Below are 14638 nucleotides of genomic sequence, written 5' to 3'. Positions count from 1 at the left end.
AATACACACTCTTTAGCCCATCAGGTACATGCAGGTAGTATAGTCGGGGGACACAGGAAGGACAGATAAATAGATAGATAGATAGATAGATAGATAGATAGATAGATAGATAGATAGACAGATAAAACACATATGATACTATACACACATACATATTTTATACACATATGGATATACATAGATATATTTATACACACATATATAAACATGGCAGAAAGATCAGCGGCACTCAGGAGGCTTCATATGAGTGAAGAAAAAGGTGTCTTTTCTTCACTCATATGAAGCCTCCTGAGTGCCGCTGATCTTTCTACCATGTTTGTATAGAGGGGAGTGATCTCCACCTCCAGAGGGCACCTGGAGCAAGGTATATATCCATATTTGGGTCAGCAGAGTGCCAGGCCACTTGTACATTACACACACACACACATATATATATATATATATATATATATATATATATATATTTGTTATAGATGTACCAGGTTCAAAGTGACTGATGTATACCTTGTTTAAAAAGTGCAATAGTGCAAACATTATGTCAGTGTACAACTGACATGTACCTTATTAAGTGCAAATGTGCAACAGATGTGTGCATATACTAGTGAAGAAACTAAACTGTGACCAATTTAAAAGTTTAAAAATATTGTACCAATTTAATATAAAAATACATATATCAAAACAAATGAACATAAATAGATATTCATAAGCATCTCATAATTGACCACGTAGGCTGGCCAAGACATTCATATCAAGGCACAATTGTGCAAATGTTATATAAAGTGCAATGATAGTGCGTAATAAATATCTAAAAATAAAAAATATAAAATAAGACTAAATGATATAAATATACACATATAAATATAGCAGCACAACTGAGTATATACAAGAGAACAATTAATAAACCAGAAAAAGATGAAAATTGTTAAAAAATTGTTAAAAAAGCTTGGAAGGATTCATGTGAGGCTTATCAGTGTTAAGTTCATCTCAGGCAAGAGGCAGCTGTTCCAACGCGTTTCATCCACAACTGGACTTCATCAAGGGGTGCTGTCAATCTGGAGTTATCCCTTTTTATACCCCTCTTCCCAACAGGACTCAATTTACTCATTTAACCCCGCCAGTGATGTCACTTCCGGTTAACAACATGCGGAAGTGTGTCCCAACAAATTTAAAGTACTTGAAAACATATCTAGGCAGTACTGTGTGGCTAACGATACAAGCCACTCTTCTTTCTGGAGCCCGACTGTCCTCTGATTAGTTCTGTGTTCATTCCCTACTTCTATTTCTCCGTCGTGTCACTTCCGCCCTTTTCTCAGTTTAGTCTCTTCCTTCTCTTCCACCCTTCTCTCACATCATCTCTCCATGGTGAGCTTCAGCATGGATGTTGCACATGCATGGTGGAACCTCCGTCCTTACTGCTGTGCGTGGTGACTTCTACCCCAATATATTCATCCGTCTTATGGTCTGTTTTGCGCATGAGTCAGCGCAAGAGATGTAGTGTTCAAATAGCCTCATTATTGCTGAGGGCATCTATGTCATCTTTACATTTTGGATGCTGGTAATCAAAAAAGAAAATATTTTACAGACCAACATATTAGAAATTGGTTTAAACGTTGCTGCACAGAATATAATCAAATTTAGTAATCAATGTAATGATGAAAGAGAAAGTTTCAATATATAGAAATAAGCCGTTAAATACAGACTATGTATATTAATTTATCATCATTGGCCATGTATATCCCAATGTGTCAAATGCTTGTATGTAAATATTCAAAAATGCTCAAAATTGCTTATATATTTAAAAAAATTCCACAATAAAAAAGGGGGATAAATGAAGGGGAAAGTGCATGGAAAGAAATCCCTTAGATGAAACTTGAGAAATTGGTGAAGAAGGAGATGATGTGGTGGTGACTTGTTCCTGGAGGTTCATGTTGTAATTCATTCATGGCTTGGACCGTTTGTTTGTAGTCCACATTAATTCTTGATCTTGAGGTGCCCACCTTTCAAAAAAGGATAGAGTGGCTGACCACCCTGCAAGTGATATAGGTATCTACAACACTAGGTATTCCCAAGAAGTCTCCCATCCAAGTACTGACCCAGCCCAATTGTGCTTAGCTTCCAAGATCAGACGAGATTGGGCGTAAGTGCAATGGTAAGGTTGTAGATACTTCTGAAATATCCCCAGCTGACCAATTCATCCTATTAAAGGAAGGGGGCTATCTCATAGTTCTCGTTGAAGCCAGTCGGGGCCATGGTGTTAAGTTGAAATATCCAAAACATCTCTCTGTTGCCCAAATCTCCTCCTCTGTCATCCAGTGTAACCTGTTCTATTGCCTTGGAAATTAATTCTTCAGGATTAGATGCATGATGACTGATGAAGTGCCTGGAAACCGCAAGCCCTTCAACTTTATTTTTAATATTTCGAATATGCTCTTGAATTCTTAGTTTCAAGTGTCTTTTGGTTTTCCCTACATATTTCAGGCCGCATTTACACTCCAATATATATATCACTGATGTGGAATTGCAATTTAAAAAGTTTTTAATTTTATATTCCTTGGAATCATTAAAATTATAATAGACTTTTCTCCATGGATTTAAGTATTTACAAATGCTGCATCTACCACATTTATAGCATCCCAAGCATGGGGGAAGAGAGTCCTTTCTTGTCTGACTCACATCCCTTATCATGCTTGGTGCTAAGGTATCTTTCAAATTCCTGCTGTTTTTGAAGAGAATGGTAGGTTTAGGGGTAGAATGTCTTTAAGAACAGGGTCTATGAGCAAAATATTCCAGTGCTTCTGTAGGCATCCCTTGATTTTACTCTCATGTCCATTATAGGTCGTGATAAAGGGTACAACATTATTCTTAATTGTTTTATCTCTGTATTTCAGCAGATCTTCTCTCTTAAGGTCTTTTGTTTTTTCTGCTGCCTTTGTTAGAAGTTCTACTGGATAATCTTTATCTGGGAACCTTTCTGTGTAGAGTCTAATCTGATTCTCACAGTCACTCTCTTTCATACAGTTCCTCTTAATCCTGTGAAACTGGGAATAAGGGATGTTGTTCTTCCATTTTTTGAGGTGTCCATTTCTATAATGTAGGTAACTGTTTGTGTCAACCTCTTTAATTAAGTTTTTCGTAATCACTATCCCTTCTTCTTTGCTCAGGATAGGTCTAAAAACTCCACTGATGTGGCACTAAAATGAGATGTGAATTTAAGGTTCATATTGTTGCTGCCAATAAAATTAAAAAATTGGTTAAAATCTTCCTCTGTGCCCTTCCAAATAATAAGGATGTCATCAATGTATCTTTTATACATGACTATATTGTTGCTAAAGAGAAAATTTTAAATAATTGTGACTTAATATAAAAGTCATAAGATCACATAAAAACTCATGGTGTGTGGTCTCCATGTTTTCATCCTCCTCCATGGCCATTCTACATGCATTCACCCCTTTGTCATTTTCAATACAAGTATATAGGGCTTGTACATCAATAGTAATCCATTTGTAATTATCTCTCCATTCAATTACCTCAATGCATTGTAACAAATTTGTGGTATCTTTCAAATAAGAATCTAATTTGACCACATATTTTTGCAGGAAAACATCCACGTATTCTGAAAGGTGAGAAGTTAATGAATCTATCCCAGCCACAACAGGTCTGCCCGGTGGATTGATAAGTGATTTGTGTATCTTGGGCAGAAAATAAAAAATGGGGGTAGTAGGATTGGTTTTCATAAGATACTGGTACTCTTCTTTGCATAAGGTTCAATCTCGGAGGCACCGTAGTAGTAAAGTTCTAAGCTCCTCTGTGAAATCATCTACAGGGTCTGTCGGTAATATAATGTATGAATCCTTGTCACCCAGCAGCCTATTAGCTTCTTTCACATAGGCTTGCCTGTCCATTAGTACCAATCCTCCCCCTTTATCAGCTTGTTTTATGATGATCTCCTTATTTTTTTGAAGTTCCTTCAGTGCATGTTTTTCATCATTCTTAAGATTCTTATTTGTGACCTTCTTTATGTCCAGATCACATAAATCCTTCTTCACCTTTTCATAAAAAATTTCAATGTGACTACTTTTAGATTCCAAAGGATAATAAGTTGATTTATTTTTTAAACCGGATTTAGATATTATCTCTTGATAATTCTTTATAGGGGCCGTTTCCTTCCTTATAAAATGTCTCTTCAAATTCAGGTTTCTCACATATTTATTTAGGTAAATGAACATATCAAATTTGTTCATGTTGGAAGTAGGGGCATAATTTAGACCTTTACTCAGTAGATTAATTTCGGGTCTGGTGAAAGTGTGTGAGGAAAGATTGTAGATGCCTTTATTTTTTAGGTCTACTGGAGATTCCTCCTTTTTATGGTCCTGCCTCCCACCGCCCTGTTTTCCTCTCCTTCTCCTATTCTTCTTTTTAGCGGTGAGGCTCGTATAGTGGTCTCCCTGAACAAGGGGTTACCTGGGTTGTGTGTAGAGCCTGGGCCTGGTGATAAAAAATGATGTTCATTGTCACTATTGGAGTTGAGTCTTTGTAATGCAGAAAATCTATTCCTTGTATCAATCCTGGGTTTAGGTGATTGTCTCCATACATCGCTTCTGAATTCATTTACCTTTCTTGATTGAAATTGGTGATCATTATGTTCATCTCTTCTCCGATCGTTCCTTCTCACGTGGTTGGAAGTATTAAATCTACTCCATTGTTTAACTTTGTTTTCAGCATAGTCCTGTTTGTCTCTCAAAATTTTTTTTTTCTTTGCCTTTAATGACTGTTTCTTCTATTTTCTCAAGCTTTTTATTCAAAACTTTCTCATTCTCCTTATAATCCGCCTCTGCTTTATATTCCTCCATCATGCTTTCTTTACTCTTTATCTTTGTTTCAAGTTCCATCATCAAGTCTCGCTTCTCACTGATTATCAATTGCATGAGTTCCACTGAACATTTATGTAAAATACTGTCCCATTTCTCTATGAAGCTAGCTCTTTCCACCCCAAAGGTGAAATTTTTCAAAAGTCTTAGGCCTCTTGGAACTCTATTTACAGAGATATAATGCTCAAGGCCTTTTATATACCACCATGTTTTGATTTCTTTAGTTAAATGTTTCTCCATGTCACAAAATAAATTATCCAGATTCTCAGTAGGAATTTCTGGTATAATGGCTGTGCTGCTCTCATTGAAAATCCTATAGCATAAGTCATTCCTTTTGTTGGCTCTTTCATTATTTCTAAACATTGTGTAAACTGACTAATGTTTAAGGAGGCTGCTGGAGGCACAATAATCCAAACTGCTAATTTTTGATAAGGGGAAGTGCCAGCGCCAACTTATATGTTAAACAGAGATTTTCGACCACGGTCGTGAATAATACGTTCTCCCCAAATATACAGGGTGTCAGCTAGACCTAGTGTACAAAGACCATAGCAGGAGGCCCTTATGTGCAAATGTAATATAATAGATGTACAAGGTTCAAAGCAACTGACATATACCTTGTTTAAAAAGTACAATAGTGCAAACAATATATCAGTGTACAACTGACATGTACCTTATTAAGTGCAAATGTGCAACAGATGTGTGTATATACTAGTGAAGAAACTAAACTGTGACCATTTTAAAAGTTGAAAAATATTGTACCAATTTAATATAAAAATACATATATCAAAACAAATGAACATAAATAGATATTCATAAGCATCTCATAATTGACCACGTAGGCTGGCCAAGACATTCATATCAAGGCACAATTGTGCAAATGTTATATAAAGTGCAATGATAGTGCGTAATAAATATCTAAAAATAATAAATATAAAATCAGACTAAATGATATAAATATACACATATAAATATAGCAGCACAACTGAGTATATACAAGAGATCAATTAATAAACCAGAAAAGATGAAAATTGTTAAAAAATTGTTAAAAAAGCTTGGAAGGATTCATGTGAGGCTTATCTGTGTTAAGTTCATCTCAGGCAAGAGACAGCTGTCCCAACGCATTTCATCCACAACTGGACTTCATCAAGGGGTGCTGCCAATCTGGGGTTATCCCTTTTTATACCCCTCTTCCCAACTGGACTCAATTAACTTGTTTAACCCCACCAGTGACGTCACTTCTGGTTAACAACATGCGGAAGTGTGTCCCAACAAATTTAAAGTACTTGAAAACATATCTAGGCAGTACTGTGTGGCTAACGATACAAGCCACACTTCTTTCTGGAGCCCGACTGTCCTCTGATTAGTTCTGTGTTTGTTCCCTACTTCTATTTCTCCATCGCATCACTTCCGCCCTTTTCTCAGTTTAGTCACTTCCTTCACTTCCACCCTTCTCTCGCATCATCTCTCCATGGTGAGCCTCAGCATGGATGTTGCACATGCATGGTGGAACCTCCGTCCTTACTGCTGTGCGTGGTGACTTCTGCCCCAATATATTCATCCGTCTAATGGTCTGTTTTGCGCATGCATCAGTGCAAGAGATGTAGCGTCCAGATAACCTCATTATTGCTGAGGGCATCTATGTCACCCTTATGTTTTGGATGCTGCTAATCAAAAAAGAAAATATTTTACAGACCAACATATTAGAAATTGGTTTAAACGTTGCTGCACAGAATATAATCAAATTTAGTAATCAATGTAATGATGAAAGAGAAAGTTTCAATATATAGAAATAAGCTGTTAAATACAGACCATGTATATTAGTTTATCATCTTTGGCCATGTATATCCCAATGTGTCAAATGCTTGTATGTAAATATTCAAAAATGCTCAAAATTGCTTATATATTTAAAAAAATTCCACAATAAAAAGGGGGATAAATGAAGGGGAAAGTGCATGGAAAGAAATCCCTTAGATGAAACTTGAGAAATTGGTGAAGAAGGAGATGATATGGTGGTGACTTGTTCCTGGAGGTTCATGTTGTAAATCATTCATGGCTTGGACCGTTTGTTTGTAGTTCACGTTAATTCATGATCTTGAGGTGACCACCTTTCAAAAAAGGTCTTTGTAGACTAGGTCTAGCTGACACCCTGTATATTTGGGGAGAACCTATTATACACGACCGTGGTGGAAAACCTCTGTTTAACATATAAGTTGGCACTGGCACTTCCCCTTATCACAAATTAGCATTTTGGATTATTGTGCCTCCAGCAGCCTCCTTAAACATTAGTCAGTTTACACAATGTTTTGAAATAATGAAAGAGCCAACAAAAGGAATGACTTATGCCAGAGGATTTTCAAAGAGAGCAGCACAGCCGTTATACCAGAAATTCCTACTGAGAATCTGGATAATTTATTTTGTGACATGGAGAAACTTTTAACTAAAGAAATCAAAACATGGTGGGATATAAAATGCCTTGAGCATTATATCTCTGTAAATAGAGTTCCAAGAGGCCTAAGACTTTTGAAAAATCCCACCTTTGGGGTGGAAAGAGCTAGCTTCATGGAGAAATGGGACAGTATTTTACATAAATGTTCAGTGGAACTCATGCAATTGATAATCAGTGAGAAGCGAGACTTGATGATGGAACTTGAAACAAAGATAAAGAGTAAAGAAAGCATGATGGAGGAATATAAAGCAGAGGCGAATTATAAGGAGAATGAGAAAGTTTTGAATAAAAAGCTTGAGAAAATAGAAGAAACAGTCATTAAAGGCAAAGAAAATTTTTTTTTGAGAGACAAACAGGACTATGCTGAAAACAAAGTTAAACAATGGAGTAGATTTAATACTTCCAACCACGTGAGAAGGAACGATCGGAGAAGAGATGAACATAATGATCACCAATTTCAATCAAGAAAGGTGAATGAATTCAGGAGCGATGTATGGAGACCATCACCTAAACCCAGGATTGATACAAGGAATAGATTTCCTGCATTACAAAGTCTCAACTCCAATAGTGACAATGAACATCATTTTTTATCACCAGGCCCAGGCACTACACATGACCCAGGGAACCCCTTGTTCAGGGAGACCACTATACGAGTTGAACACGACAAAGGGGTGAATGCATGTAGAATGGCCATGGAGGAGGATGAAAACATGGAGACCACACACCGTGAGTTTTTATGTGATCTTATGACTTTTATATTAAATCACAGTTATTTATAATTTTTAGATGTGTTTTATCGCCAAGTGTGTAGAACAGCTATGGGCACCACATTTGCACCCAGCTTTGCCTATATTTTTATGGGACATTGGGAGAACAAATATATTTATACCAATAATCCCTTTAGCAACAATATAGTCATGTATAAAAGATACATCGATGACATCCTCATTATTTGGAAGGGCACAGAGGAAGATTTTAACCAATTTTTTAATTTTATTGGCAGCAACGATTTGAACCTTAAATTCACATCTCATTTTAGTGCCACATCAGTGGAGTTTTTAGACCTCGTCCTGAGCAAAGAAGAAGGGATAGTGATTACGAAAAACTTAATTAAAGAGGTTGACACAAACAGTTACCTACATTATAGAAGTGGACACCTCAAAAAATGGAAGAACAACATCCTTTATTCCCAGTTTCACAGGATTAAGAGGAACTGTATGAAAGAGAGTGACTGTGAGAATCAGATTAGACTCTACACAGAAAGGTTCCCAGATAAAGATTATCCAGTAGAACTTCTAACAAAGGCAGCAGAAAAAACAAAAGACCTTAAGAGAGAAGATCTGCTGAAATACAGAGATAAAACAATTAAGAATAATGTTGTACCCTTTATCACGACCTATAATGGACATGAGAGTAAAATCAAGGGATGCCTACAGAAGCACTGGAATATTTTGCTCATGGACCCTGTTCTTAAAGACATTCTACCCCTAAACCTACCATTCTCTTAAAAAAAAAGCAGGAATTTGAAAGATACCTTAGCACCAAGCAAATTAAGGGATGTGAGTCAGACAAGAAAGGACTCTCTTCCCCCATGCTTGGGAAGCTATAAATGTGGTAGATGCAGCATTTGTAAATACTTAAATCCATGAAGAAAAGTCTTTTAGAATTTTAATGATTCCAATGAATATAAAATTAAATCTTTTTAAATTGCAATTCTACATCAGTGATCTATATATTGGAGTGTAAATGCGGCCTGAAATATGTAGGGAAAACCAAAAGACCCATGAAACTAAGAATTGAAGAGTATATTCGAAATATTAAAAATAAAGTAGAAGGGCATTCGGTTTCCAGGCACTTCATCAGTCATCATGCATCTAATCCTGAATAATTAACTTTCAAGGCGATAGAACAGGTTACACTGGGTTACAGAGGAGGAGAATTGGGCAACAAACTGTAGAAAAGAGAGATGTTTTGGATATTTCAACTTAACACCATGGCCCGACGGGCTTCAACGAGAACTATGAGATAGCCCCCTTCCTTTAATAGGATGAGTTGGTCAGCTGGGGATATTTCAGAAGTATCTACAACCTTACCATTGCACTTACGCCCAATATCGTCTGACCTTGGAAGCTAAGCACAATTGGGCTGGGTCAGTACTTGGATGGGAGACCTCCTGGGAATACCTAGTGTTGTAGATACCTATATCACTAGCAGGGCGGTCAGCCACTCAATCCTTTTTTGAAAGGCGGGCACCTCAAGATCAAGAATTAATGTGGACTACAAACAAACGGTCCAAGCCATGAATGAATTACAACATGAACCTCCAGGAACAAGTCACCACCATATCATCTCCTTCTTCACCAATTTCTCAAGTTTCATCTAAGGGTTTTCTTTCCATGCACTTTCCCCTTCATTAACCCCCTTTTTTTATTGTGGATTTTTTTAAAATATATAAGCAATTTTGAGCATTTTTGAATATTTACATACAAGCATTTGACACATTGGGATATACATGGCCAATGATGATGAATTAATATACATAGTGCGTATTTAATGGCTTATTTCTATATATTGAAACTTTCTCTTTCATCATTACATTGATTACTAAATTTGATTATATTCTGTGCAGCAATGTTTAAACCAATTTCTAATATGTTGGTCTGTAAAATATTTTCTTTTTTGATTACCAGCATCCAAAACGTAAGGGTGACATAGATGCCCTCAGCAAAAATGAGGTTATCTGAACGCTACATCTCTTGCGCTGATGCATGCTCAAAACAGACCATAAGACGGATGAATATATTGGGGCAGAAGTCACCACGCACAGCAGTAAGGACGGAGGTTCCACCACGCATGTGCAACATCCATGCTGACGCTCACCGTGGAGAGATGATGCGAGAGAAGGGCGGAAGTGACGTGACGGAGAAATAGAAGTAGGGAACGAACACAGAACTAATCAGAGGACAGTAGGGCTCCAGAAAGAAGTGTGGCTTGTATCGTTAGCCACACAGTACTGCCTAGATATGTTTTCAAGTACTTCGAATTTGTTGGGACACACTTCCGCATGTTGTTAAACGGAAGTGACATCACTGGCAGGGTTAAATGAGTAAATTGAGTCCTGTTGAGAAGAGGGGTATAAAAAGGGATAACCCCAGATTAGCAGCACCCCTTGATGAAGTCCAGTTGTGGATGAAACGCGTTGGAACAGCTGTCTCTTGCCTGAGATGAACTTAATACATTTAAGCCTCACATGAATCCTTCCAAGCTTTTTTAACAATTTTTTAATAATTTTCATTTCAATTTTTCTGGTTTATTAATTGTTCTCTTATATATACTCAGTCGTGCTGCTATATTTATATGTGTATATTTATATCATTTAGTCTGATTTTATATTTATTATTTTTAGATATTTATTACTCACTATCATTGCACTTTATATAACATTTGCACAATTGTGCCTTGATATGAACGTCTTGGCCAGCCTACGTGGTCAATTATGAGATGCTTATGAATATCTATTTATGTTCATTTGTTTTGATATATGTATTTTTATATTAAATTGGTACAATATTTTTAAACTTTTAAATTGGTCACAGTTTAGTTTCTTCACTAGCATATACACACATCTGTTGCACATTTGCACTTAATAAGGTACATGTCAGTTGTACACTGACATATTGTTTGCACTATTGCACTTTTTAAACAAGATATACGTCAGTCACTTTGAACCTGGTAAATCTATAACATTTGCACATAAGGGCCTCCTCCAAAGGTCTTTGTATACTAGGTCTAGCTGACACCCTGTATTTTTGGGGAGAACGTATTATACACGACCGTGGTGGAAAACCTCTGTTTAACATATAAGTTGGTGCTGGCACTTCCCCTTATCAAATATAAAAAAAAAATATATATATATATATATATACTGTATATATACGGTGTATATATATTGCGATAGGATCACTGGTAAAGTGGTCTGTGGCAGGTACATTTGTCCCAGATTCCTGTCTTTTGTGTTTTAAACCCCCAGGAGAAAGTCTGCAGTATAGCAGGCTTGAGTTTCGGCTTTTTGAAAAGCCGGTTTGGGACCTGGGGGTTGTGGGTGAGAGGAGAGGGAGGGCTCCACCCACGGCCACTCCAGGTTTTGGGCCTTGCAGCCTGGTAACAGGCTTGTTAGTTTTCCACCTGAGAGTGGCCAATATAAGCCTAGTGTGTTTAGGGCTGAGTGTCTCACCTGGGAGAGCAGACAGGGAGTTTGCTCAGAGACACTTGGAAAACCTATCTGTAAGTACTGTGCTGTGCTTTGTTGCTGGCGAGGGCATTAGGCCCTGCCAGTTTCTGGTAGTGATGGAACTACCTGTGAAGTTAATGCCCCGACAGGGCTAGGATTTATGTTTATGTTTTCTTTATGTTATTTCTGTTTTGCACAATAAAGACTGGCGCCGACCAGCTTGTACTCACATCCAGACTGGTGTGCTGCTTCCCTGCTGCTGTGTGTGTGTAAGGAAGGAGTCCCCTACCCAGGAGAGGGACCTCCTAATCTGACTGTGTCACAATATATATTTATATATATATATATATATATATACGTGGTTCCAAAGAGCAGCACTCAGCAGTCTTCTAAATAATGGATCTTCTGAAGACCACTGAGTGCTGCTCTTTGGAACAGGTATCTAATACTACAGCATGCACCACGGCAACTTATGACTATATGGGAAGGAGAGTGCTGTGCGGTCTGGAGTTATTTATATATATATATATATATATATATATATAGAGAGAGAGAGAGAGATGTATAAATATATACATACATAAATATATATATTATATGAAGGATTTAGATATAGCCCACTTTCACTATTGAGGGCCCCCCACAGATGGCCACCAGCAAGATAAGCACCTTAGAAAAGCTGTCTCCATCTGTGGACTTCACCAAGATGGTCACTGCCACTAGAGCTGCACTGACTGAATGATGGATACAGCTTCCTACTAAAGAAGACAGGAACTCATCGATTTTCATATACAAATATCGATTTTATTTTCAATACATCAGCACTTTATTCATTTACTCTATTCTTTCCATGTATCTTACCACTGTTTTTATACAGAATCCATTTCACATGTCTACCAAACAGGAAGTGATGTCACAATTACCTAACAAATTGATCTGGGTATAAATATGAGGTCTGTCCCACTCACACTAGCACACCCATGAAAAAGTCTTTATGACAAAATGTATTGTGTCTTCCCAGACTACACCTCTCCTGAAAGATAAGCATCTTACCATCACTTTTTTTAAAGATAAAAAATATAAGTCATTTTTTTCTTAAACTGCTGTTTTTGACTACCAGTGCAGTGTCTGATTTTATCTTAGTGCTGTTTTACTATTCCACCTATTCCTAGCCTACTTTTACAGTGATATTTTATGGAATATATTGTATGCCTGATTTGATTTTACTACATAAAACTGATGTTATATTTTTAACACACTTCTCAGTCATAAATTTATGGGCTTTGGACACCAGAGGATTTATATATATTTATAAATATATATATATATATATATATATATATTGAAAAAAGAAATATATATATACAGCCACAATCCAGCACTCATGAGTTCCATAGATATATGCATCGGGTGCCTTCCACAGCAAGTCTCACATCTGAGACAGCCTGAACATATTCTCCACACAGGTGACACTCCATGAAATAAAACACACTGCAATTTTATTTCACGGAGTGCCGCCTGTGTGGAATATATATATATATATATATATATATACACACACAGTCATTTCTAGTAACATATGGCACCTCCTTTACTTGTATATTCCCCCAGCCTACTTACCTCTTGGTGATGTCCCGCTGACTGTGTGTAGAGCCCCATGGTGGACAGACCTTTAGGCTGGACTGTCTGTGGTTTAGGGCTCAGCATACAGCACTGGATCAGAGGAGGGCTGCAAGGTCTGGCAGCTGCAGAGCATGTTGTGAAGCTGAGGTGCTGGCATGCTGCCCGCTGCCTGCTGTCAGATTTGAGGTGGAGGCAGAGCGGCAGTGGGCCAGCCAGTAACACAGTGCACCAGACTCTGACTCAGAGTTCCATGGCTTTAATTGTGTGTCAATGTGACTGTGTGGGGGGGCAGGTGTAGATGGGTGCTGCCGCTGTGGTAAACATGTTTCACCAGGAGGAGAGACAAAACCATGCCATCCTTCTCCAAAACAGCCTCTGCGAACCACCCCTCAGATCCCGGTGCCCTTAGGCAGCTGCCTAAAGCTGCCTAATGGAAGCACCGGCCCTGATCACACTAGACAGAGAGAAACATAGGAGGGGAAAGACAAAACAAACAACAAATACCATTATAATAAGTACAAGAAAAACATCTACTAGAACATACAGATGTGTCCTCCTACAGCTTTCCTCAATACAGCTCGCAGCACAACATGCCTGTCATGAGTTAACTGTCAGGTCCCGAGCAACTCTGCAAGCATCAGATGTCGTTTTTGCTGAATATGCAACTTAGCTACAATACAATGCATCTAGGATGCACCAGGAGACTCTGTTGATTAATTTGATATGTGGCACTTGTATATCTGAGTCCGTAAATGGAACTTGCATGGAAAAAAGCTGGGCCATTGAATCATAGCACTTTGTATTCAGAGGCTCACTCACACATAAATATGCAATGCCTCATATCAAATTAATCAGCTCAGCCTACTGGTGGTCCTAAACACATCAAATTGTTATTTGGACACATTCGACAAATAAAGATGAGAAAAAGATGTCTGGCACTAGCAGAATCTCACAGGACCTGGAATACTGAGAGGGGCTGTTTTGTGCAACTGCAGCAAATATGTGTGGGGACACATATGTAGTATAGCCACCACTTGCAGGTCTGGACATTAGGGGCACAGCCAAGCACAAGGGAAAATGTGTGGTTTGTTAATCACCAGGGATTGGTGACAATAATAATCAAAAAGCAACAGTGGCTATAAACTAAGGAGGTGCCAAGTGTACTCAGGGCCGTAGGGAGTGCCGCTGGGCCCCGGTAAAGAGGGGGCATGGCCTAATCGTGGGAGGTGTGGCCACGCCCCCTTGAAGAAGAATTGTAAAAAATATATAGTTTAGCAGCACCGTGAAGCAGCACTGCACACTGAGGAGGGGCCCTGCTCAAAGCCAGAGGGGGGCACGATAAGTGTGATTGCTCTCCCCCTCTGGCAGAGGAGATTGCTGTGGCTGCTACTTAGCAGCCACTAGCAATCTCCCACGTGCTGGGTTGCTGCGAGGGAGGGAGGTGGGAGGAAGGGAGGGGGGGCGGCACCG

General features: G+C 38.2%; 2 pseudogenes; one reads left to right on the top strand and one right to left on the bottom strand.

Annotated features, from left to right (window-relative positions):
* Positions 1–2044: 2044 nt before the first annotated feature.
* Positions 2045–2163, bottom strand: LOC148526868 (5S ribosomal RNA; annotated as a pseudogene).
* Positions 2164–9393: 7230 nt separating this feature from the next.
* Positions 9394–9512, top strand: LOC148526867 (5S ribosomal RNA; annotated as a pseudogene).
* The last annotated feature ends 5126 nt before the right edge of the window (positions 9513–14638 follow it).

Source organism: Taudactylus pleione, unplaced genomic scaffold (genome assembly GCF_031769625.1).
Source record: "Taudactylus pleione unplaced genomic scaffold, aTauple2 ptg000093l, whole genome shotgun sequence".
Lineage (NCBI taxonomy): Eukaryota > Metazoa > Chordata > Amphibia > Anura > Myobatrachidae > Taudactylus > Taudactylus pleione.
This window is presented reverse-complemented; position numbering and strand designations above follow the sequence as displayed.